The following is a 13324-nucleotide window of genomic DNA, read 5'->3' on the forward strand; positions in this document are numbered from 1 at the left end:
CTTAGAACAGTATCCCCAATTGACAAAAAACATTTACCTGGATAAGCCTTAGAGAAGGCTCGGAAGAAACAATTAGAGATAGCACAGAGAGTCAAGTCCTATAATAATAATAACGTGCTTTGTCCTCAGATGCACTTACATTACGAACTGATTTCAACCTTTACTTTTTAAAGCTCGTTAACAAGGATTTTACTTCCTGTTAGGACACACTGCTGGCTCTGTTTAGAGAGTCTTCAACCCATGCTTTCTTTCTTTGTTCCACGCAATGCTTTTTTCTCTCAAATCTTTTCCAGTAGTCAAAGGTGAAAAAAAAACTCGTATTTGAATTGTAAAAAAGGCAATACTATACTTCTTTCGAAAGAGCCTTTGACAGGCATCCATCTGCCTTCCTAATGGTTAAAACCGAGAAAGAATCCTGGCAGCTGGTAAATGTCTAAGATCTGATATGTCAGAGCATGGGGAAGGGCTTGAGCAAAAAACTGGTGCCCTGTGTAAATGTTATGGGGTCCGTACTTTAGTTTCTTCTATCCTGCTCAAGTGGCAGAATAGCCCACCAGCCCTCCCAGTGCCCTGGCCTGAGCTCCAGGGTCTGCCACCTCTCCCCAGAATGCTGAGCCCCTGTCAGGTTAGATATGGAAGGATCATAAGTCTTTTCCTGGACTAGTCTTGGTCTACTTGTGCAGCTTCCAGACTCTAAATGACTAATGAATATCAAAATCAGTGAACTTATCTCATATCCCTAAGATGTGGGGAAGGGTCTGAGTGTGTACATGCCTTCTCCCACTGTCCTGATAACACCATCCCCTTCACCTCTATAGCCAGCAGCATCATAAGGGATCAGCAAAGAAATAAGACATCAAAGAACATTATGGAAAAAACTGGTGGGTAGTGAGCAGGCTGCATATGAACAAGGGCAAGAGGAAACATGATAAATTTGTGCTGAGACCTCTGTAGATGGAGATAAGAGGGTAAAACAGAGAAGTCTGCAGAAGGATATTAATATAATTGGGATGTGATTGGAGCTGTGAGATCTGTTAAATTGAATTTTTACTTGGTGTAACATCCCTTGTATATGTTAATCGGTATGTGCTCTAGCAGCCTGATTTAGTGTTGTTATCAAAAAGGGTTTCTCAGCTGCCTTTGTCAAAGGAAGATTACAAATTATTCCAGATAAGTAATGGAACTAAAGACCTTTAAAACTAATTGGCCATTGCGCAATCCCATTAATATCCTTTCTTGTCTAACAAAAACTGAAAAGGCGATTAAGGGCAAATACCAAAAAAATCTGCACCTGGTCTCTTGCATGAAAATCTGTTTTATACACCCTTGGCTTTTCCTATCAAGATAAAAAAGATGGCAAATGATCATCCATTAACAGCCAATATGACCAAGAAATCTATAGCCATATAATCAGGCCTGAGTTGGGAATGGTTTAAGAACTAACTTCTCCTAGGCTTGCCAGAGAAAACAGGAATTTCCATAGGGAAAATAGGAGTCCTGGTATTTATTGAGCTGTGGCAATCTGAGCTGTAGTGCCCTGTGAGATACAGCTGCTTACTGACAGCTCTGAAAGTACTGTACCTGCCCGGCAGAGTCTTGACGAGACATGAGATGCGTTAGCGGGACCCGGCTGTGCAAACCTGCTGCATCCCAGTGACAGCTGCTCGGACTCCATCAGAAAAGGCAAAAAAAAGAGCTTGCAAAGTGCTCTAAGGCCTTTTGAACCTCCCAGTTGTCTTTAATCAATCTGGTCCCAGCTGCTGTTTGATGTTACTATTAATAATCACCATTGTAATCAGTTGGCATTGTTTGCATGATGTTGTCTCTGTGTCCATCCTTTCCCCAGTCCTAAATGCCCTCAATGTTGCTTTAAAACAAAAGAAAACAGGAAAACAACTGAAAGTTCAAGTCATTAGCAGGTGTAACCCGAGGAAACCAGCCCACGACTGCTGCTGAAAGGCGGCATGCACAGATGGGTGAATGCCGCTCCAGCTGACAGGAGCATGGGCAAGCGATGGTGGGGGAATCCCTCCAGAGGCCCTTCACAGGACACCAATGAAATTTTCTCAGCCTAAGGCTGAGTTTTACTGTGTCATTAATTCCTAACATCATTTTCTGAGGCACTTCCTTATCTTGACAAACTTTATTCCTTCTTTTACCTGAGGGTATTATCTGCTTTCTTCATTTGCCTGACTATCTTTATCTCTCCAAGATGACTCGTATCAGTTGCTAGATCTTTGTTTAATTTAATCCTGTGTTTCATGTTCACTTGCTCAGTTAAAATCAGGACAGAGTCTGTCTGACAATTAGGAGGAGATACCCCTTTGATTGCATCACCAAGCTCCATCCTCCAGCCATGAGCACATTCCTGCACCACTTTCCCAGGCGTGAGGTTTCAAATGTACATTCGTTGAATTCATGAATGCCAGCTTTGGGCTGCATCTTCATAGGCCACATAGACGTAGCAGTTCACAAGTCTACAAGTACATACAGACACAAGAGGAGGTGTGCAGCTTTGGGGTTCACCTCCTGCAACAAAGGCTGTTCTCTGCGTCATGGGCAATGGCCAGAGATGAAAGATGACGGGCTCAAGGACACCACCCCTTGAGCTGGCTCTGGCTGCTGAGGACCCTGATGGAACTCCCAACTAGCTGGTAGAAATCGGGTGCAAACATAGGGATTTCTCATTTTGTAAATGAGATAAGGCAAGATTAAAAGAAGAGAGATTAAGCTAATACCTCTGCTAGGTCTTTAAAGTTGTTTAATGCAGCATACATTTTTATTTTATACCCGCAAGCCACAGAAATCTCCTCCTGAATTTGAAGCTTTTGTATTTCATCTGAAGTGCTCTGTCTGCCTGATTGACAGCCTGGCTAAAACTTCACCTGCAGGAAGACATCTCTGCCACATTATGGCAAGATCTCTGTGAGGTTGTTATCTTAAACAAAGCCTTGAAGATCTGTTTCTTCCTAAAACATGTGACAGAATTGGTCCTGGGAGCCCAAAGAACTAAGAGCTGGGAGAGGGAAAGATCAAAACAACCCAAGTGTTGATGAAAGTGTTTTCTCTTGAGCGGGCACCTGTGGAGAGCAGCATTCAGGACAGACTTCCAGTAAGAATTGTAGCCAGCCAAAATTAGCCTGAACGCAGAGGAGCTCTGGTCCCTGCAGCACCTGATAGCATTGCAACATTGGCCACAACCTCACACAGCCTTTATTCACCCTTTTTGTTTTCAAGAAAACCAAGTCCGCCAAGTTACTAAATCCACCAAGATTTAGTAAGATCTTGTGGGTAAAATATTGCTCCTAAACAACAACATTACACCCCATGCTAACACTTTTTTCATATTTGCATTAAAAAGCCACCGATTTTGTTGATGTACCAGTGTCTTAGCAGCAACTCTTTGCTGCTTACGTAGTTAGTCAGCCATGATGCCTTTTAACATCATTGTAAGGGCAAACAAACACTGAGTGCGTTACAGAAAGATTGTTGCTGCTCAGAACCCAGGTGGACATTTACATCTAAAGATATACTTTGTCTTTAATGAATTATTGCTTTTTACCAGGCTGCATTTTCCATATGAGGCAGAATCTTCAACCTCCCTAGTAAAAGGGATCTTAGGAAATCTCATTTAAATTTCAAAGACCTCTTAGGGATAGTTGCTAATGGTTATGCTAATTGGCATAGGGTCTGAGTGACAGTTATGTCCTGGAATGATTTGCAAATCACATTTTCTTGGAGCTTATTAGCAGACTCATTAACTGTACAACAGTACATTACTTTCAGAAATTCAGATCTAAGCAGAAAATTAAAATTATTTGCTAAATGACCTAATAAAATTGAAAAAAAATGTGCTGAGAAAGTGAAAACAGTGGTATATCAGGACTCCAGAATTTGGCTAAAAAAAATCTCCTTTTACCATTGATGTCCACCCCTCCTGTGGGAGAAGTTGTAGCCCAGGTGAGCCTCAGTTATAAACCTGTTTAGATGTGAAAACAAATGAGCTCAAATCCACAGTAGCAAAACCCAGCTCATCATACTCAGAACTGGCGTTAAGACTGACTGCAGACTTGGCAAGGACTTTATCCAGCGATGCATCTTGTAGTCCTCCCTCCATGTCTCCTTTTCTCCTTCCCTCCACCATTCTCCAGGCAATTTCCATGCATTATCACCTGATGATGTGCCACACAGCAGTGTCCTAAACTTCTGTCTTCCACCTCTGATTTTTGATTGCCAGGTGTAAAATTTCCAGCACCAGTTCTACCCACTTCATTTGTTTTTCGAGTGTTTGTTTGTTTGTTTTTTGGCTGTCTAAGTATAATAGCAACCAACGGTATTTTAAGGGACTTTAAAGTCTTTTTTGCAGCCTTCATTGCAAAAAGGAGGGCTGGGCTGGACCAGATACACAGATCAGAAATTTCTGTTAAACTTTCAGGGAACCTGGTCTTTACTGCATATTCAGAATTAAAACATAAGATTTCTTTTGGTTCTGGATAATACTGAGAACTCTTTAAATATCTGTACTTCAGAAAATCTTGAGCTGTCGCAGAAATAGCTGATGAGTGTACAGTTTTCTTGGCACATTGAAGTGCTTGAAAAATTCTCTCCTGTTCACTGTTTCTCACAGGTATTGTTATACCTGCAATTTAAGTCGGGGTGAATAAAACACATTCTGGTTCATGACACTTTTTGGTTGGATTTTTTTTTTTTTTTAAGGCATATAACAGCAGGTCTTAAATAGAATTCACAGGATTTTTTTGACTAAAGAAATCTCAAACCGAAAGAAGCTATTTAAAATTAAATGTGCTTGTCAACCTCACAAAGCTTTGTTTTACAAAAGAAACAATCCAATAAGATTGAAGTGATCCACAATGAAATGCCCAGCTTTTTTCTTGAGCTAGCATTTCAAAAGAACCAACTTTTGAAATAAAAGTTCTGAAAAACAGAAACTAGAATTAAATATTTTGATGTCATAGAAACAATCACTTCACATGAAAAAAATACCTTCAGTTCTAGTGCTTTGGAACAGGAATGCCTGAACTTGTGATACTCTCAGTAACTGAGGAAACCTGTGTCTTCAAAAACATTGGTTTTTAAAACGTCCCATATTTTTAGCATTCAAGTAAGATGTTTCACTCTTATCCATTGTGGCCTTTAAAAGATAGCAGACTTGCTCCAGAAATATCACTGCAATTCATGGACACAAGCCCAAACTGCAGAAACTGTTAGAGAAAAGGAGAGTCAAGAGCGATGGAGAAGTCACTCCTGCAAATGCCACGGCCACATGTCCTGGCATGCTGAGATTAACACATCCTAGGGAGGAAGCAGCGGATCATGTGGTGTGACACGTCTCGCTTTCAAAAATGTAGGAAGCCTGGGAGGCTGGTGTTGCTGCTAGCCAGGGGGGATGGCTGCATGGGAGATCAGATCGGCATGCCAGCACAACTCAGCCGCCTGCCAAAGCCACCTCCATCTGGGCACTGGGAGGGTTAGGTTCTTGTGTTTGTTGACTTGCAGGTCCCACTCCTCTACAGGACAGCGGAAATTCCGCATTACCGTTTCTTGTTACTGTGAAATCAGTTTGACCTGCCCTCAATTTTTTTCATGTCCGAAGCTAACTCCACATCTAACCTGAGGAATCCTTCATCCTGCATCTCAGCTCTGGCAACGGAGGCTGGAGGTTTGACCTCCAAGCCTTCAGGACTCTGGTCTTAACATCTTTGTCCCTCCACCTTTTCAGCTTCCCCCAGGTACACGCTGGGAAGCACTGAGCAACAGAATCCGGACATGTGGAGCAAAAGTGCCACCATGCCAAAAGAAGGCCTTACTTTCCCATGGCTTGTACTTGTCGCAGATGCCTCCTCTTTCTCCAAGTTCCTTCCCAGAACATTAGATTCAATGTGGAGAAAGGTCAGCTAAAGCCTGTGGAAAGGTCATGGGTCAACATAGACAGATGCCTACTGACTAATGCAGGCTGAAGTCTACTGAGGTCTACCACTAGTGGCCCACCTACCTCTCCTATCCATCACAAAACCATACCTAGGGTCTCTGAGGATAATTTCTGATAAGTATAACTGCATTCAAGTTCTCATTTCAGTGGGCCCTTTGAAAGCTCTTTCCTCAAACTACACTGGAAACACCATTTTAATCCACATATTATTGTTATTTTAATACGGTCCAAACTTAAAGTGCGTACAAACTAGTGAGCAATCCCACCTAGGAGCACTGGAGAGGCCGAATCATTAAAGACTTCAGTGCAATGAGAGGAAAGCAGGCTTTAGGGAGATTTACCCTTTAGAAAAACCCTCTACTTTTGACAAAATTTATCATATTTTCCCCGGATAAACAAAGAAACCTCCTGTAATAAATAACCTGGGAGACTGCTATCACTGCGATATAAGGCATTATAGTTATGTATATAGTGTGTGTATATATATATAATATATACTGAAATATAGCATAGTATTTCACTATGGGAAGGCAGTATAATCTACATCACAAATCACAGCCATTTTGGGCCACGAAGTGCACCTACCCAGGGAGATTTAGCTGTGCTGTGATAAACAGAAAACAGTATCTCCAGGTACCTCTCTGCCCTGTGTGCAGCAGGAAACGCAGGCACAGGGACCTTGCAATATGGTGTGTGTTGGGGAACAGCGTGAGGACAGCGGGCCACAGGGCCACATCAGGAATGAATTAACAGCATAGATGGACATTGCCTCAGGGTCCAGACATCTCCAAGTGGGCTGGACTAAGCATGGAAATTTTGGCCAAAGACTGGTCTGACCTGCTTCCAAAACAGGGTCAAAGCCAAAATGTTTGGGTGCAATTCTTAGCCTTCCTGGTGCTCTGAGACCTGGACCTGACGTTTCTGTTTGAAGTCTCCTTGGACACAATGAGCAAAGAGCAGCACAGAAGGTGGCCAGAAGAGAGGCACACATCCCTGCCTCTTATCCCAGCAGCTAAATAAGAATCATCAGCAGACAGAAACTCACGTCCTAGAAGCAAAAGACAGCTAGGAGGACATCTTTAGACCTGCTTAAGCTTCAGGGGCTGTCTGAAAGTCTATAGAGTCAAAGCAACCACATGACACAAACTTTCAAGCTGTGCCTTTCATCCCAAGCCCTTTTCACATTAGTGACCCAGCTGTGTCTCCAGATGAATTTCATTTGGCTTCAGAAGCTGCTCAGCATGTTGGAAAATCAGCCTACTTGTTTAGGAAACTGCATGCAAAGTTGGGAACTCAGCAGTACACTCCTGCACTTGAAAATGCCATTATGGCTTGATTTCTATTTTCCTGGCTTTGAAATGAGGACAAAGAAACCTCTAAAACCTGCACAGGCCTCCAAAATCGAATTGAGTGGGAGGGGCTGGGGCACTGGGGCTCTGCGGTGGCAGAGGAGGTGAGTACCCTTCAATCTTTGATTTTGCACCATCGCAGTTCTGCCACAAACCAACTGTTGCTACTAGTTTGCCTTAGGAGACCCCAATTTCCCCACGTTTTCACTCAGAACTGTAAGCTACAGCCACTGTTTCGAAGCATTCCACCTATCCACAGGCAGCATTATTCTGATAGTTTTACAAGGGGAAACATCTCAAGCATTCACCCTTTTAAAAGCGTACCCCAAGTATTTGCAGCCCACCCTGTCGGCTGTTGGACTTTTTCCCTGCAGCTACATCTTTCCACTCTATTTCTGCGCCTGCAGTAATAAAAACAAGGCAATAATTTAGCTCCCATGATTGTTGTACCGAAGCTTGTTTTTTTATCCCAGTCTCTTATCTTCTCCATTCAGAGCCAACGTATCTTATTACTTTGCAGCAAACACGGTCAGAGATGAAAGATTCTGTCATATATTTTCCTTCATATTAAACCATAAGGCTTTATCCTTCTGTTTCATTTTTCAATCTTGGACTTTATTGTTTCTGACTATCTCTGCCACATGTGATTTTAGCTTTTGTGCAGACGTGAATATGTGCATTTCTCTATTTATCCTCTTTATCACAACCAAACAAGATTGGGAGCACTTTAAAATAACTGGCCACTGAATGCTGTTTCATCAGTTATTCGTTGCAATAACCTTACCAGAGCAGACTCGGGGTTATGCAGATAGCAGAATAAAGCATTTCTGAAGACTTGTAATATTTCTACACATTCTCTTTACCTGTTTCATATAGGAATGTGCCACAGCAGGAAATAAATGACCTAGAAGCAGTAGCACCAGGCCAAATCCTGCCTACGCCGGCACAGGGGAATGGACCCAGAGGACAAGAACTCAGGCAGGACTCAGCAGCACACTGTGGAATGCTGTGGGACTAGCTAAACTGAACAGTGGTCTCCTGCTTGCATCAGCAAAACACAGCCAAGCTGCAGGTAAGGATTAAAATTCTTGATCATTCAGTAGCGCAGTTAATTATTTTCCCCTCTACCTTCTCCCTTCAGATCTCAGATTTTTTTTCATGGTAAAGGGTTGGGTTTGCTCCAGACTCAGTAAGCATCATTTCTATCCTGCTGAGGGAGAAATGAGGGTCAGAAAAATAATCAGAGTTTTGAAAACTATTGGAGTAATAATAATTTACCTTTTTAATTTGTGGATAGAAGGGAGGAGAAGCCAGAAAGATCAGGGTGCCTGAAGGATCAGTGTCTGATTTGAGTTTAAAGGAGTAATCACATCACATAACTTAGTCTCCTAATGTCAGAAGCTGTATTTCTCTAGATAATCAATGAAACAAGGTAGTTGTTCTAGAGGGAGACTCAACTTGTGCTTAAACCACAAAACTTATAAGCACTGTCCATGTCTTATCCTAATTTTTGTTCCTTTTCCACTATGGTTCATCTCCTTTTCTGCTTTCCAGAAGGGAGCTGGGGATGTGTTTCGGTCAGATCCTCTGCAGGATAGCCTGCAGACAAGGAAAAGCGTGCATCACTGAGCACGCCTATCCTGCCACGTGTGCTGTTTCAGCTCGCTTGAGATAAGTAGTGGCTAGAGTCATGGAACAGATGCCCTGAATAACAGTCAGAAGACCACTTGCTTGGTCTATAGGGAGCTCAAACGGTGCAAATCCCCTCATTCCCCCAATGGCTTTGGTTTTAACATCTCTAAAGGAGATAGTGACAGGGGCTGCACTATGTAGCACTAGTACTCCCAACTGTAACTACACCTTGTGTTTGCACAGAAAGGTGCAACAGCCATGTTCTCTTACTCAGCAATCTTCCTATACAAGCACAGAAAGCCAGGTATGACTGAATCCCTTCAGGGCTGTGTTGGCAACTGTAAGAGTTCTCCCCTTTTTTCATTGAGTTTTCTAAGCAGTGCACACTGGGTCAGCCCATCACATCAGTAAGACTTTCACCAGGTACAGACCCTACAGAAGAAAAACTATAGGTTTCCTATCGATGCAGTGTTCACTGAGCTACGAGTCCACCTTCAGCTGAAACAGTGGGTTAGAATAGTAGAAAAGAAGACCCAACAGGGAACATCGCTGGGTGTGAAAACCTGTTCGCACCTCTAATTAGCACCAGTGGAGTCATCAATGATGTAGTCACATTAATTACACGTGAATGACAGTTACTATAGCTTTGAGACTAAGTGCAATTTTACTAGAGGGCCAGAAAGGACATACCTTCAACATAACACGAATACTCAATGTATTAAGAAATAAACCGTGATTTAAATATTTTAATATTAAAATCGAGCATGTTACAGTAGCAATAGGAAAGATGGCAAAAAATGGAAAAACACTGTAGAAATACAGTAAGTACTAGGCTAGTGGTAGTTACTTATCAGAAGTTTCTTAGAAGATCACACTATAAATACTTTCATGGTGATCATTAAGTCTTCCCAGATTATCTGGTAGGCACCATCTGTTCTTCTGGTCTTTGCTGTAAGGGGGTATGTGTGACCTGCAAGCACAAATGCACATGAACCACTTGTGTGCTGGAGGCTGCATAGCCCTGCTTTGGTGTGCGGAACTGAGGGTGCTTAGCACACCTTCAGTGCACAGCAAAGCTGCACACAGGACCACCATTGCAATTCATCCCACAACTGACAGAGAATCTCCAAAGGGTCATTTAGGCCATGCATGGGCTCATTTGCTATCTTCCTTAACCACAGGGAGCTTGGGTGGTCTTCTGACATGGTTCAGTGGCTATGGTTGGGTGGAAACAGTGTGGAAGGTTGAACATGAGCTGGCAGCATGCCCAGGAGACCAAGGTGGCCAAAAAAATCCTGGCTTGTATCAGGAATAGTGTGGCCAGCAGGAGAAGCGATCATGCCCCCGTACTGACACTGGTGAGGCCACACCTTGCATACTGCATGCCATTTTGGGCCCTTCAGTACAAGAAGGGCATTGATGTGCCGGAGGATGTCCAGAGAAGGGCAGCAAAACTGGTGAAAGGCCTAGAGCACAAGTCTTACAATGAGCAGTTGAGGGAACTGGGATTGTTTAGTCTGGAGGAGAAGTGGCTGAGGGGAGGCCTTACTGCTCTCTACAATGACCTGAAAGGCAGTTGTAGTAAGGCAGGTGTTGGTCTCTTCTCCCAAGTAACTAGCAATAGGACAAGAGGAAACAGCCTCAAGTTGTATCAGGTGAGGTTCAGATTGGATATTAGGAAAAGTTTCTTTACTGAAAGAGTGATCCAGCATTAGAACAGGCTGCCCAGAGAATTGGTTGAGTCACCATCCCTGGAGGTGCTCAAAAAACATGTAGACATGGCACTTCAAGACATGATTTTGTAGGCATGGTTGTGATGTGTCGACAGTTGGACTTCATGGTCTTTGAGGTCTTTTCCAACCTTAATGATCCTATGATCCTACAAGCCCTGTGTCAGTGGAGTCACATGGCAATGTAGTTATAGATGAGGATGTGTCTTGTCAGAGGGTTGCATCTAACAGGTAGCATGTGAGGGTGTGATGGTAACACAGGTAGACACTCCTGCAGTATCTCTGATCTGTCACAGGCAGATAAACATTCTGCAGCACATCTTTCCCAGCCAAGCTAACTGCACAGATTTGGAAATCTCCACCATTGGTAGGGCAGGCAAATCTCAAGGGTTGCCCTTTCCCTGCTTCCTGATTGGAAGAGAACCATTAGCAATTACACTCCCATAATGGCTTCATGCAAAAAGAGACAACTTCCAAACTGTACAGAGATCAAAAATCTTGCTACAAACAACATTCTGCCACTGAATGTTAAAGATATGGGGATTTTTTTTCCTGTTTTCCATTAAAAGGCATTTTCCTGGCCATTAGCATCGCTGGTACTCCTGTGCAGAAGTGCATTACCTCTAACACGGTAGAGCTGACAAGCAGCAAGAGCTCTGTAGCTCCCCGATGGTTAAATCTATAGGAAACCTCTGGTGTTTAATGAAACCCCTATGGAGACCTCCATATTAACCATGGTTTAATGCTCCATAATGGCAGTGAGTAATTTATCTATGAGCAACAGCAACTCCTAGTTCTCTGTGCATTAAGAGTTATTTATGAGGTAATTTTAACAGTTTCACACTGGCTGGTCATTATGTTACTGAAGGCTAACTGTCAGCAGTTATAGCCTAGGAGGAGAGAAATACTTTCCCTGTCACTGGCTAAGTAGTAAACAATGACACAGGAACACCTGTGTGTTGGGGTGTACACAACTGGAAAAAGTCAGCAAAAGAAACAGCTCTACAAGAAACCCTCTGAGATCCATTCTGTGATTTTCTGATCTCTGCATGGACAACAGAGTCTACTTTTCACCTCACTCCCACCAGCTCTTCCCCAAGGCTCCCCCCTGCAGCTCACATGGTGGCACCTTTCTATCTTCATCCTCTTGTGTCTGTTTCCAACAATTGTGTTAGAGAAGAAGTTAGAGAGCAAGGGGAACACAGGGAACAGCCCTAAGATACTGATGAGCTGGAGAGCCAAGACATGGCGTCACATGTACGAGACTTGCTGTGATCCAGTGAAGGAACATCTGGCACAGAAGCTAGTGAGAGGCTGCTGAGGTAGGTAGGTGGCCTAGAACAGTGGGGAATGGTCACAAGGTGGCCAAACAGATAGGGGTAATACCTGCACCTTCTGGAACATGCAGAGCATTGTACAACCACCAACTTAGTCACTTCAGCTCTAGGTGTGTGTTGCAGACAGGCAACAAACCACGAAAATAAGTTGAGGGCAGTCCACAAAGCTGTAACGAAGGCTCTAGTTGCAGTGTGACAGAGGTCACAGGACACTGGCAGAGGAGGACAGCACTACAGCCAGATGTAGAATGGCAACAGGGCAGATAAGCTCAGATAAGGAATATGTAGAAGAAGGTCTAGCCATCAGCCAGCCAGGAGTGACAGCAAAAATAGGAGGTTTAGGAATGCAGCAGAAAGTGACTAACCATGAAAGTGGAAGATAACTACAAAATGGAAAGAGCAAACAAATAAAGTAGGAGATCATGCCACAAACTAGCACTCTTGTGAGGCTGGGACATCAGTGGCCTGCAGAAGAGGAGGACCCTGCTGCCAGCCTCATTCCTTACTATGTGCTGCCATTAGCTCTGGCCTTGGCAGATCAGCAACTGCTGCCACAAGAAACAAAATATGACGAATCACAGAATCACAGAATAGTAGGGGTTGGAAGGGACCTCTGTGGGTCATCTAGTCCAACCCCCCCGCCGAAGCAGGGTCACCTACAGCAGGCTGCACAGGACCTTGTCCAGGCGGGTCTTGAATATCTCCAGAGAAGGAGACTCCACAACCTCCCTGGGCAGCCTGTTCCAGTGCTCCGTCACCCTCAGAGAGAAGAAGTTCCTCCTCATGTTCAGACGGAACTTCCTGTGCCTCAGTTTGTGCCCATTACCCCTTGTCCTGTCACTGGGCACCACTGAAAAGAGCTTGGCCCCATCCTCCTGACACCCACCCTTCAGATATTTGTAGGCATTTATAAGGTCCCCTCGCAGCCTTCTCTTCTTCAGGCTGAACAAGCCCAGTTCCCTCAACCTCTCCTCGTAGTGGAGATGCTCCAGTCTCCTCACCATCCTTGTAGCCCTATTTGGAATATTGAAAGGAAGCCCGTTAGCAACCCAGATGATACTGATAAGAGTAGGACTGTAGTTGGAAGCAAGAAATGAGCAAGAAGCTGATCTTTTGGCACACAATTTGAGTGCTGGTAGTAGTGGCAGCAATACAAGGAGGTTTCTTAACTGAGATTTGTTGTTTGTTTTTTTTCTCCTTTCTCCCTTTAAAAAGGTTCTTACAAAAAAACTGGTAACAGCGCATGAACATTTGGATAAGACTGCTTCTGTACTCAAAAGCTGCAGAATCTTCCTCCTCCAGTGTCCCTAAAGCTCAGAGCCCGGC

General features: G+C 43.6%; 1 long non-coding RNA gene across 1 annotated transcript in view; it reads left to right on the forward strand.

Annotated features, from left to right (window-relative positions):
- LOC142363559 (uncharacterized) overlaps positions 1-13324 on the forward strand; it is a 47752-nt gene that overhangs the window by 3272 nt on the left and 31156 nt on the right. The window contains exon 2 of the long non-coding RNA XR_012765814.1: positions 8176-8371. This is a non-coding gene — a long non-coding RNA (uncharacterized LOC142363559). The remainder of the gene's footprint in view (positions 1-8175; positions 8372-13324) is intronic.

This window comes from Opisthocomus hoazin, chromosome 18, assembly GCF_030867145.1.
Source record: "Opisthocomus hoazin isolate bOpiHoa1 chromosome 18, bOpiHoa1.hap1, whole genome shotgun sequence".
NCBI classification, from domain to species: domain Eukaryota; kingdom Metazoa; phylum Chordata; class Aves; order Opisthocomiformes; family Opisthocomidae; genus Opisthocomus; species Opisthocomus hoazin.